Source organism: Megalobrama amblycephala, linkage group LG2 (assembly GCF_018812025.1).
Source record: "Megalobrama amblycephala isolate DHTTF-2021 linkage group LG2, ASM1881202v1, whole genome shotgun sequence".
In the NCBI taxonomy this organism is placed as follows: domain Eukaryota; kingdom Metazoa; phylum Chordata; class Actinopteri; order Cypriniformes; family Xenocyprididae; genus Megalobrama; species Megalobrama amblycephala.
Window position 1 is genome coordinate 40,876,779 of NC_063045.1, and position 13,452 is coordinate 40,890,230.

At 40.4% G+C, this 13,452-nt stretch overlaps 1 long non-coding RNA gene across 2 annotated transcripts in view; it reads left to right on the forward strand.

Moving 5' to 3' along the window:
* LOC125258681 overlaps positions 1-13,452 on the forward strand; it is a 129,249-nt gene that overhangs the window by 19,398 nt on the left and 96,399 nt on the right. The gene's annotated exons all lie outside the window — the stretch shown is intronic.

Genomic DNA, 13,452 nt, shown 5'->3' on the forward strand with positions numbered 1-13,452 from the left:
TACAGCAGACACAGTAAATATCAAGATCACATAAAATTTTAAAGCTTCTGCTGGCATTAGATATTATTGTTTGTGGATATTATATCGAACAATCAGGCTGCATGGCAAATGTCCCAGTGTCCCGCATGAACGTTTAGCTTCTTTCTTTTGTATTTTTAGAATTTACTGTTAGTTCACATCTTTAAATGAGACGTGACAGGAAACACATGGAGAGAGTGTGAATGCTCAGTTTAACAAACACAAGACATTTCAGCCACATTTCAAACATTAAAACCCAGAAAATAAGACACAGAATACTGGTAATGACGTTACATACAGTAATCAGGATATATTAAAATGGGTATGCACCAATATTAAAATTCTGACTGATAATCATTTTCATGTTATGGCTGATATTAAAAATATACTATTTTGTGTAAAATAAATAAATGAAAAATAAAACATTAAAACCTAAAATTACATCACAGAATACTACTAATGACATTAAGTACAGTAATCAATCAGGATACATTAAAGTACAGACGCACCAATATTAAAATTCTTATTGATAATTATTTTCATGTTATGGCTATTTAAAGGTGCCCTAGATTATGTTTTTAAAAGATGTAATATAAGTCTAAGGTGTCCCCTGAATGTGTCTGTTAAGTTTCAGATCAAAATACCCCATAGATTTTTTTTATTAATTTTTTTAACTGCCTATTTTGGGGCATCATTATAAACGCGCCGATTTTATGCTGCGGCCCCTTTAAATCCCGTGGTCCACGCCCACAGAGCTCGCGCTTGCCTTGAACAGTGCCTTAACAAAGTTTACACAGCTAATATAACCCTCAAAATGGATCTTTTCCGTTACAAACAAAATGTTTGTCATGCATGCGGCGGATTATGTGAGTATTGTATACTGTTATATTGTTTACTTCTGATTTTGAATGAGTTTGATAGTGCTCCGTGGCTAACGGCTAATGCTACTCTGTTGGAGAGATTTATAAAGAATGAAGTTGTGTTTATGCGTTTTACAGACTGCAAGTGTTTAAAAATGAAAATAGTGACGGCTCTCTTGTCTCCGTGAATACAGTAATAACCGATGGTAACTTTAACCACATTTAACAGTACATTAGCAACATGCTAACGAAACATTTAGAAAGACCATTTACAAATATCACTAAAAACATCATGTTATCATGGATCATGTCAGTTATTATTGCTCCATCTGCCATTTTTCGCTATTGTTCTTGCTTGCTTACCTAGTCTGATTATTTGGTTGTGCACATCCAGACGTTAATACTGGCTGCCCTTGTCTAATGCCTTTTATAATGTTGGAAACGTGGGCTGGCATATGCAAAGATTGGGGGCGTACTTAAAACCTAAAATTGAGTCTAGTAATGAATACTAGTAATAAATTATGTTATGTAATCAGGATACATAAAAGTATGGAATGCACTGATATTAAAGTTATGGTCAACAGCATATGATCAACATTAAAATTATATACTATTTTGCCTAAACCATTAAAAAAATAAAACACTAAAAACGAAATGCTACAGGTTTTAAATGCTACAAGTGATTTTGACATTGCAACATTATAATGCACAGCATGTAAAATAGATATTTATTTTGAGATTTGCTAAAGATTACATTTAACTGTTATTAAGGGTTTTTAAAGAATAACTTGAGTGTTAGTGTCAGGAATATGTTTAGTTTAGTTTGTCACTAGTTTTCATTTTGTTCTTGTGTTTCTGTTTCCTGTGTTTCTTTTTAGGGTACAATTACACAACAACGATGTACAAAAAACAGAATTTTTTTGCCTTTGTGTCTTTCTCGTACAGACAACAACATTGTCAAAAGGATCTCCATTCACATGGATCTGCAAAAACAATTAAAATTGCTGCATTATGCCTGCCAGGCCTGTAGTTGGCGATGTCACTTTGGGACTGTTTACACCTGGTCACTTCATGCGTTTTTTCTGATCAGATAGCTATCCGATCGTGAAACGACCAGGTCTAAATTCCCTCCAAAATGCATTCGAGACGGATTTAAATCTGATCACTCAAACCACTTCAGGAGGTGGTCTGGGACACATTCCAGTCAAAACTGAACAGGTCTAAATGCATCTGGTTGTTGAAACCACATATGAAACTGAAAGTAAGTCACAGACGCTCAAAACACAATTATCTAAATTAAAAGTAATGAGACTAAATGATCTTACCAGTGCTGTTGCCGCGCTCTCTCATATTGCGGTCTTTGATTTTGAAAATAGCTGATGATCAATAAAATGCTGCTCATATTTGTTGCTTTCGATGACGTGAACTCCATTAAATCTGCATACAGCGCGTGAATTGAAGATTGGATTTATATCTGTTTTGCGGAGACACATTTGTGTGGCCAAGTGTAAATGAAATTGTTTTGATAAATCAGATAGACATCCGATCAGAGAAAACGCATTAGGTGATCAGGTGTAAACAGGCCCTTTGTAAAGAAAAACTATGCACCTATAAACTAAACACATAATACACATATGCATGACCCAAATTCACATCTTTGTAGTTTACACAGAGATGATAACGGTATCTTTTTCCAAAATTTTCACTTTGAAATCCGTTTTTAGAAGTTTGCATTTTGAGGCCCTCAAAATGTGTTGTCGTGTAAATGAATAGCCAAAACACATAAAAATGAAACTGTGATGTGTAAATGGCCTCTTATTTTAGCCTCTGATTTACCCTGGTTAGTTTCCATAGTTATTGATCAGAGTCAACTGTATCTCATTTAGTTCCCTTGTTTGCCCAGCCCTAAGTTTTCAGTTGTGTTTGTTGGTTCTCATCTGCTTTATGTGTAGTCTGAGTTACTTCCGTACATCTCCAGCGAACTCCTATGTTTGTGGTTTTATAAAGACTGTTTATTGTTTGGATTACCTCTTGGTCTTTTTCGTGTGTGTTGGCAACCACACCTCTCCTGACAGTAGATGACTGCAGAAGTAATCTAAATGTAAAATATTAATCAATCTGAATTAATAACCTAAAAACCTTTGGAAGATAACTGGTATAGTACCATATCATACAGCATCCCTATTTTTAGAAAAACATTTTTTTACAAGCATCTGTGACTTCAGAAGAGATTTAACTCACAGATGTCTCACACTTTTGAACTAATTACCTGTTACTTAGAGAACATTTACATGTGCCATTTTCATTCCTCACGGCCTCTGGGGTCTGAAGCTCATTATCATTGTCTTGTAGAATAAGATCAAAATCACATTCTATCAAATAATAATGAAGCAATGAGTGCTGTAAAAAGAGAGGTAATTGATTGCTCTATTGTAATCTTTTTGTTGTGTCTCTGGATTGGATATAAGGGATGTTAATAGATCCAAGAATGTAGCAGCTGATAGCAGCATGGGGAAATACAAGCTGTAAAATATAAAATCAAAGCATCTTGGTGATTATGGAGGAAATGTGATTCACGGTGTACTGAGGGCACTCATACTTAAATATAGACATAGTGATGTAGTATTTAGAGAGACAAGCGGATGATACAGAGTATAGATACAAAGAACATAGACTAGGAAATTATTTAATCTGTATAAGGGGTCTGATGTCCTCAAGTCAAATTACTTCCAAAGGTCAAGAGTGGCTGTCGTCTGTAATATTATATCAAAAGAACACACATTTGAGACTTTTTACTCTGCCAAAGGAATAAAATATATTCTTATATTGTAGGATTCAGTCAGCAAAGCATTTGTTTCTGAAATTGAGTAAGTGTCTGATGTAATCTATATACATAATCTCTAAAAAGTGTGCATTGTGCGTATGTGTGTTTGTATGTGTGTGCCACTGAGGCAAAGACTCTGGGACAAATTCAGTGAGGCTGAATATCATAAATGCAGCCTGCATCATTTTAATGAATAATTGGTAACACTTTACAATAAGGTTCATTAGTTAAACATTAGTTAATGTATTAACTAACATGAACTAACCATGAGCAATATGTTTGTTACTGTATTTGGACCCACTTTATATTAAGTGGCCTTAACTACTACTTACATTTTAATTAATAATTTGATACAATGCACTTATTGTGTACATACATGTTTTTACATTGTACTTATATTTTAAAAACACCTGCATGTAATTACATCTGTAATTAATTTCTGTAATTACATTCATAATTACACTGTTGACCCATCCCTTAACCCTTACCCCTACCCTTAAACCTACCCATACCACCAAAGCTTTCCCTAACCTTACCCGTATCCACCTCAATATCAGCAAAAGTGTTTTGCAATTCAATATGAACCCAATAAGTACATTGTACTTATTTTTTGATGTAAGTACATAGTAGTTAAGGCCACTTAATATAAAGTGGGACCCTGTATTTACTAATCTTCGTTAACGTTAGTTAATTAAAATACAGTTGTTCATTGTTTATTCATGTTAGTTCAAAGTGCATTAACTAATTTTAAAAAGATTTTAATAATGTATTAGTAAATGCTGAAATGAACATTAACAAAGATTAATAAATGCAGTAGAAGTGCAGTTCATTATAAGTTCATGTTATCTAATGAACCTTATTGTAAAGTGTTACCCACAACACAGAACTCAGAACACAAGGCTTATATACACAGGTGAACGAGGTGGGTGATTGAACACAGCTGAATGTAATAATTGGGGTGATCTGTAACCATGGTGACAAACTAGTGGTGGGAAAAGGCACAACACAAGTCCAAAACAAGTCCAAAACAGAGTGCACATGTAACAATTGCATGTATTAAATTTGTTTAAAATCAACATAAAACATTAGCAACCAATTGTAATTCCTTAATATGATGCATGAAACAAATGAAAACAGTATTCAGTGAGATTATTATAGCCCAATACATGACTGATTACTTGATTTTAGTAGAATTTATATAAAAAACTTTTGAAGCATGTGATGTTGGTAATGTGATTTAAAAAAAAAAAAAAAAAATTTAAATTTGATTTGATTTTTTCATTTAGTCCTAAACCCACCTATACTGGGGATTTAGTGGGGTAATAATTTGGCAGAGGGGTGGTCAGAATTCCATGTTGTACCGAAATCTTATGCTGCGTTCACACCACCTCGTATTTACCGAAATCTTGAGATGACAACACGTGATATTATATTCGGAGGTGTTCACGTCCTTTGACTGGGAATTATGCATTTCCATGGCACCACTATCAACGCCTGCGAATCTACAGCAGTCAGGTGGTACAGCGGCCACGTGGTACATCTGGGAGCTTTCAGAAAACTCCCAGCTTACAAGCTGTAATTACGAGCTCTACGAGGACATGAACGCTTTTTACAAGCTAGAATCTCGTAACTACAGGAATTACGAGGCCGCGTGAACACACCTTTACTTCCTGTGAAATTTTGACTCCCCTGCTCTGCTTCTTATTGGTACATTCATGGGCAGGCTGCAACCTGAGTGGTCTTTATCTTTTAAAACCCACCCCCCACATGGCCACATCTAATCTTTAATCCTACCCTCATAGGAAGATGCAGGGAAATTCCACAGGGAATCAGATTTTGATTCCACACCTATTCGTGAAAAGTTAGCATTCCGTACCAGAATGGACTCAAGCCTTGTGGACAGTTTGATAGTCGCCTGTTTGAGCGCGACAGGGATCCTGAAGATCAAGTTCACCCTAGAGAGAATCTTGATGTGGTAAAGCTTCTTTTTTAAATTGCTCATTATTTGCTATTATTCCTGTAACATTTCAGTGAACTGTAACGTGTCGGTGTTGCAATAGAGATGAAATAAATGGATATCCACAACGAAGGGAATTTTAATGAAGAACTACAGAGCAGAAGCATGCATACACACACACAATATAACATTACATTAAGAACGGACAGGGAGTGAAGGGAGTGAGTCCAATATAAAGGGAGTGCTAATGAGGAAGTCCAGGTGAAGATGATCGGTGATGATGGGGAGGTGACGAGGGAAGTGAGTGCAGGTGTGGAGAACAGGAGGATGATGGGAATTGGAGTCCTGGAGACAAAGGATCTGTGACAGAACATTAACCAGTTTTAATACGTTTAATGTTACCTGTAACAACAGTAGTGATGGGGGGAAATTAAGCTTTTTGAAACTCTGAATGATTTGAACCAACTGCTTCGCAAAATGATTCACTGTTTTGAAGCACTCAGAACACCACAGACTTGCGCCACCTTCTGGTCAAAACTGTGTAAATGCAACAAAAACTTACCTTTTACAAACCAGTTGTTTTTATGAAAGTGTTATCCATTAAATGTAATCTGCAAACGGGATAATTAAATACAATTTAATATGAAGATTCTGTAAAATGTGTGTTCTTTGCTGGTGTTCTTCAAAATGTAAGGTCCTGTCCCCAATGGCACCCTAAACACTTGCAGCCTTCATACGAGTTCGCACTTTGTGACATAACGGTACTTTGACTGTCAGGAAGAAGTCTGCTGCGAAGCGCACACCAGAGTGTTCTCACCACAAGTATGCATCTGCTGTATGTATATCGACCTCATTCGTGGTATGCATATCGACCACAAAGTGTGTGCTTGTGAGCATCCTTCTGAAACCTAAAATGACAAATGGGACACCCTACAGTCTTGTGGACTTAATGGACACACGCACGCAGCAGCCAAGTCCATAAGACTGTAAGTACATTTGAAGTGTGCCATTTGGTACAGGGCCCTTATATTTCAAAGCTTTACGAAGGCGCTAGTCACAAGACTGCGCAAATTATGTGATTAGTTCATCTTCCTCCACCTGTGCCTGTTTAGTTCCCTCACTTACCCTGTTTATTTATACTCCCTGTTCTGTTCAGTCCTTTGTCAATTATTGTTGGATGTTGTGCTGTTTTTCATGTGAGTCACCAGTAAACTCTATTGTCAGTAGTATCCTGTGTTCCTCATTTTCCTTCAACGGCTAAGCGTTACAGAAGACCCAACCCAAAATGGATTATTAGGACTGCTTTTCAAAGAACGTCTGGTCACTGGAGGATTATGTGGAGGAGTACCTAGAGCTCTATCATGAGGTGTGCTGGAACAATGAATCTCTGAAACAGTGTTTCTGCAGTGGGATGGACGATATTCTTGCCAAGATGCTACTGTTGAGGGAGGAACACCGTCCTTTTATCGAGTTCATCTATTACGCCTTGTGGGTGTGCAGATCCTCCTTCACCGTGGGAGTCGTTGAGGATAGCGACATCATTAATTCTGATTCTCCAGGACTATCAACAGCTCCAGCAGCCATCTCTCTGCCTGCTCCAAAGAAAACACTTAGTCCCAGCCCATAGTGTCCCAGAACGACAAAGAGACCTCCGGATCCAATGATGACGCCCATGCCCGCCACGGAGTCTGAACCTAAGCCAGTGTCCACCACGGACCACGAGCTTGAGCCTCCTCCATGCCCGGAGTTAGTGCCAGCCACATAGTACACCCCGGAGCCTGAGCAGGTCACCACACCCATCCCGAGGCTGGAGCTGATCGCCAGATCCAGCGAGGTGTCAGGTCCAGTGAGACAGTTCTCAGATGAGCCAGTTGAGGAGCACTGGCTCATCAATTTCACCACAGAGTTCATCCCTCTACAGCCAACTACACTATCTATCATGGATGATGCGATCCCACCCAATATCCTGCTCACCCTGTTGTCACCATCATCTCTGCTTCCATCATATTCCCTGGATTTACCTGCACCACTTGTGTCTCATAGCTCCTCAACTCTGCCCTCGCCGCTGATCCCTGCCAGCTCGTTGGCTCCACCTCGGGCTCTTTCAACACCAGTACAACACTGTGATGCAGATCCCCTGGCTACACCGCAGGCCTCCAAGCCCAGTTCTCTACCTTGATCTGTCAGCCCTTCGGATCTGCCTTGGCTCTGCGCTCCATCAGCTCCGCTGTGGTCCGCCATCACTAAGGCTCCACTGGGCTCCTTCATCCGTCCAGCTCCACCTCACACTTATGGAGGAACTCACTTTTACACATATCACAAGCTGTTCTCAGCCAAACATGCCGTCTGCTTTAGACAACAGAGTGTTCCTGGGCTGCCGTAACATGACATGCGCTGTCTGCAGATCAGTCGCTCACTCCACCACAGTTTGTCCTCTGATAAAAACTTAAATTTCCCCCTGCCTAGATTCATCACAGGCGAAATCAACAAGTTACGTCCCTCGGCCAGCAAACACCAACTTCAATTCCTCAGCTACAGATTTCAAAAACAGAAATTCTTTCTCTTCCAGTAACCAAGTCTGCAACAATTTCAATGCAGGGAGGTGCACAAGACAGCGTTGCCGATTTATGCACATTTGTAATTATTGTGGCAGCACTCATGCCCGCACAATATGCCCTGTTAAAAGATTCCAAAAATGACTTGTCGCCTTCTGTGAATATTTCTCATTTGTCTGCAGAATTGTCCCACCACCCTGATAATACCTTTACTAACTATCTACTGTTGGGGCTTGAGCATGGTTTCAAACTCGGTGTGGAAAATCTCCTCACACAGAGCATTTTTTGCAATAATCTCCAGTCTGCTCTGGCTGAGCTTGACACAGTGGACAATCTAATTAAAAAAGAAATCGAATCAGGCTTTATGATCGGCCCTTTTAACATTCCACCTTTCGAATGTTTCTGTATCAGCCCTATTGGAGTGGCTACCAGGAAATTTTCTGGTAAAAAACGACCTCTCAGCCCCGCACAATTCACCATTCCCAAGCATAAACAGCCTTATCCCTCTCAAAGAATTTTCTCTTCATTACCACAACAGTTATCAAGCAATAACCTTGATCAAAAACGCCGGGTGTGGTGCTTGGCTCACAAAAGTCAACATCACTTCTGCATTTAAATGAATGCCCATCCACCGGGATTAATGTATTAATATACACCGGGAAATATTTATTCCTATTATTAACTGAATCTGGTATATTATCAACATATAGCATATAACCTGTTTCCTTAATCTCAGTCTTTGAGATTTCCTCTATACTTGTGTGTATTTCTGACCAATACAGTTTCAAAACTGGGCAAGCCCAGAAAATATGTACACTCATATCACCAGCAACTTGTGTACCACACTGCCTCCATCAGGAGCCTAATTGCTACTCCTTTTTGTTTTCTTTAACTTTGAAATCATGCCCAGCATCAATCCAAAAGTCCATCCCACAATCTCAGATTGCTTGATGACGAAACCATCTTTTATACTTCATAAAGTAAAGCAAGACAGATCAAATGAAAAAAGACCATTTCATAAACATTTTCAATGTTCCATCACCAATTCAACCATACCATTCCCTCTTAGCCTACCTGCATTTCAGAAGCTCGCAGGCTAATCTCCCATTTAGTTGCCCTGTCACATGTTTCTGGAAAATTTTAGTTTAACTCAGTTTCTCTGGAAATTTTCTATGAACGTGTGAATGAACTACATCAAGAGGAGATAAGCTATTTTACACTTACTCTGATTTTCACGCATAGAACGTGGCCTTCCGATGATGCAAAATCGACCTAGGGATGCAACGATACCAAGCTCATGTACTTGTACTCGTACTCGTAAAAATACCTCAGATACCAAAGACCTTATACCTCACGTGACATAACTGACAGAATTTTCCGTGCAAAGAGACACCAACAGCAGCAGAAACAATGTCAGACTCAGGGGTGTGGAAATACTTCAAAATTAATGATGACAACCCACACATTGCGAACTGCATGCTGTCAATCACAATTCATTATCGATTAGTGAAGGCGGGATAGGCGGAATCGTGCTGAATGACAAAGACCAGAAGCGCTCTCTCTCTCTCGCGCAGTCTCCTTGTGCCTGAATGGTCAGATGCACACATAGTTGTCAAAATGTCCATCGTGTGGAGTATCTCACGTAAATACAGTAGGTTGTGGCTTAAAGGTACAATATGTAATAATTTTGTCCGCTAGAGGTCGCTAGAAGCCTTTTCAAAACAAAGGCGTTGTTACAATATGTACCAGTCGGAGACGGAATACAGCAGAAGGTGGTCTTTATTTGAACACAAGCAGAGGTAACAGTGCAGTAAGGTGAGTAAGCAATGGTTGAGATGCAAAGTGCAGATGAATTGGTGAATGATACTGTCCTTGTAACTTGCAGGTTGACGGAGAAGACGATCTGGAGAAGTTGCTGGCAGACGACACTCACACACAGCACAGGAACACAGGAGGGAGTTCAGAGAAACAGGAGACAGGTAAGTATCAACAGGACTCCTTGAGGTAAGCATGGAGGTAAGTAACCTTAATGCGAACGAGACCGGACAAAGTGACTGTGTGTGTGATTGTCTTTTAAAGTGCTGGTGATGATGAGGCTGATGAGGTGCAGGTGGCGGTGATTAGTATTCGGGAGAGGGTGCGCGCTGTGATTGGATGGTGCTGGAGCCTGGTGTGTCTGTGACAGGCGTAGCTTGATGATGCCAAGTTTGAGAGCGGAATCTTGGGACATGTGGTCTCCATCTCAACGGACAGTGCAAAAGAATAGGGATTGGAGTCAGGAAGAACTTATTCATGGATGAGGTTATTAACGTTACTGTAGTATGAAGCAGAGCAGGACTGAGTGTTGTGGGACCTGAACGAGGCCGCTGGAGCAATTGCGCAACACACGCCTCACGAGCAACAGAACTTTTATTATGACACAGTCGCCGGCGCCATCGCTTTTCCGGTCATAAGTATGAGGTAACGCAGCTCTGTTTATTACTAGATACATTTGAGTGTGTTGAAAATATTATAATGTTACTCTGTGCGTTCGCTTGGTGGCTGCTGTGAGACACTGTTGCACAGTGCAGTAAGCTGATCGATTTTAGAATATCATATTAAATATTGGATGTCTTGTGTTGACAAAATGACAGGCAATTAATTTTAAAACGTATTGTATGATGGAGGAAATTATGTATTACTGTTAATAAAAATAAAGCTGCATCTGATTATGCTATGTTAGCTATTTGACAAAATAGTGTTTTTCTCTGAGGCACGGTAAAGCATGGTAAATCGGAAAAAAGACTAAACGTGTTGAGCTTTATAACAAGCTTTATTATGAGCTTTATTCTGTCTATAAATATCAAAACAGTTGTTCTCTTATCTATTAAAACGTGTAACATTTTAAAGCGTCTTTGGTGTTTCCATGGTTTCTACAAAATAAAACCGGAAAGACGAGGCAGACCGAGGGGTAACGCGGGTATGACGCAATTGACAGGTGACTCCTCACACGTCCCGGGGCCTTGGTTAAAAATGCAATTTTCTCACGATTTACAAATAGTTGGAAACATTTGGGATATTGTAAGTACTCAAGTGAACAAAATATATAACACTGGCCTAGTGGTTCTTTCCCAAAAAGACTCATGGCTGTATTAGATCATAAGGGTGCTTCTACTAAATACTGTGCAAAGGGTCTGAATACTTAGGACCATGTGATATTTCAGTTTTTCTTTTTTAATAAATCTGCAAAAATGTCAACAATTCTGTTTTTCTGTCAATATGGAGTGCTGTGTGTACATTAATGAGGAAAAAAAAAATGAACTTAAATGATTTTAGCAAATGGCTGCAATATAACAAAGAGTGAAAAATTTAAGGGGGTCTGAATACTTTCCGTAACCACTGTATATAGCCTAATATGTTAAATTTCCATAAACAAGCCTTCACGTTTTTCACGTGCGTAAAGGATTGTGTATCGTGCGATTTTATTTTTTATTATTTTTTTTTTTGCACGCTCATGACATTCGTGCCACATGGTAGAACTCCTCCTGAGCAACTTTGCCTCTAGGCCTACCTCTGTCAATCTAATCTTTTGTTAAATATTGGAGATTATTTCAAAAACGTCTCGGGTTACGTCTGTAACCCTGGTTCCCTGAATAAGGGAACAAGACGCTGCGTAGTCGCTTTGGGAATGCCTCTGCGTGTTTTGTCTTGAAGCACTCGTGAAATCGAACCAATAGTGTGACGGGACGTCAGTGCAGGTGACGTCACGGACCAGGAAACTATAAAGCACTCCTGAGAACAAAGAACGCCAGCTTCTGATATGGATGAAGCAGACATTCACAGGCGTGCAGGGAGTATGGCTAAGCTACGCAGCATCTCGTTCCCTTATTCAGGGAACCAGGGTTACAGACGTAACCCGAGACATTCCCTTTCATGGGAACATCGACGCTGCGTAGTCGCTTTGGGAACGCTATCCCAACTAGGCCATAAGACCAAGTGCCTGTCTGTTATCTTACGACAAGAGCACCGAGGACCCTGGAGTGGAGCCCAAATCAAGGTTATACAACCTAATGAAGGTATGCTGAGATGACCACCCAGCCGCATCACATATCTCGTTAATGGGAACCCCCGAGATCAAAGCCTTTGAGGCAGCCATACCCCTAGTAGAGTGTGCCCGGACAGCCAAAGGTGAAAGCTGCCCGTATGACTCATGGGCAAGAGAAATGGCCTCGACCACCCACTTGCTCATTCTTCCTGATCCGGATTAATCAAAGGAGGAGGACAAAAGGCCTGCAGTACAATCAGTCCTGGGACGTTGGTGGGGACCTTGGATTTATAACCAGGTCTAAGATGAAGGAAAGCCCTGAACATACCAGGCACAAATTCCAAACATGAGGGACCAACCGAAAGTGCTTGAAGATCTCCAATTCTTTTGAGAGATGAAATTGCCAACAGGTGGACAGTTTTAAGAGAGAGGAATCTTCCAGTCACCTCCTCTAATGGTTCAAAGGGAGCCTCAGCTAACCCTTCCAACACAATAGCCCAGTCCCAGACCAGAGTTTTGTACGCACAGAAGGCCTCAGCCTCTGGGTACCACAGAGAAAGCGTATAAATGGGGAGTCTCTTCCACAGAAGAGTCCCCCAACAAAGCATGATAAGTGGAAATAGCCACTATATAAACCTTCAAGGTAGAAGGAGATAAACCATCCAAGTTTTATACTTGGTGAAATTGCAGCACAAGACTGAGAGAAGAGTGGAACAGGTCCAGCTGACGTTGTCTACAGCAAGTAGAAAACAACTTCCATTTATTTGTCTGTATAGCTTTCTCATGGAAGGAGCTCTGGAGTGGAGTATAGTCTCGACAACCTCAGTTGGGAGACCGGATTCTATGAGCCTAGCCCCCTCAGAGGCCAGGCTCAGAGTTTCCACAACTCCAGGCGGGGGTAAATTATCATGCTGCCTGCTTGAGACAGAAAGTTCTGTCTGATAGGGATCTCCATGGGGGAGCAGTGTAGAAGAGACACTAGGTCTACAAATCAAACTCGGGTTGGCCGGAACGGGGCTATCAGTATGAGATAGACCCTCTCTAGGCAAACCCTCTCCAGAACTCCTGGGAACAGAGCGATCAGGGAAATAGTGTGTACAGACGTAACCTCTGCCACGTCTGCACCATGGCATCCAACCCCAGAGGGGTGGATTAGTCAGAGAGCACCACAGTGGGCAAAGAGATGTTCTTTCGAAGCAAATAGGTCAACTTCT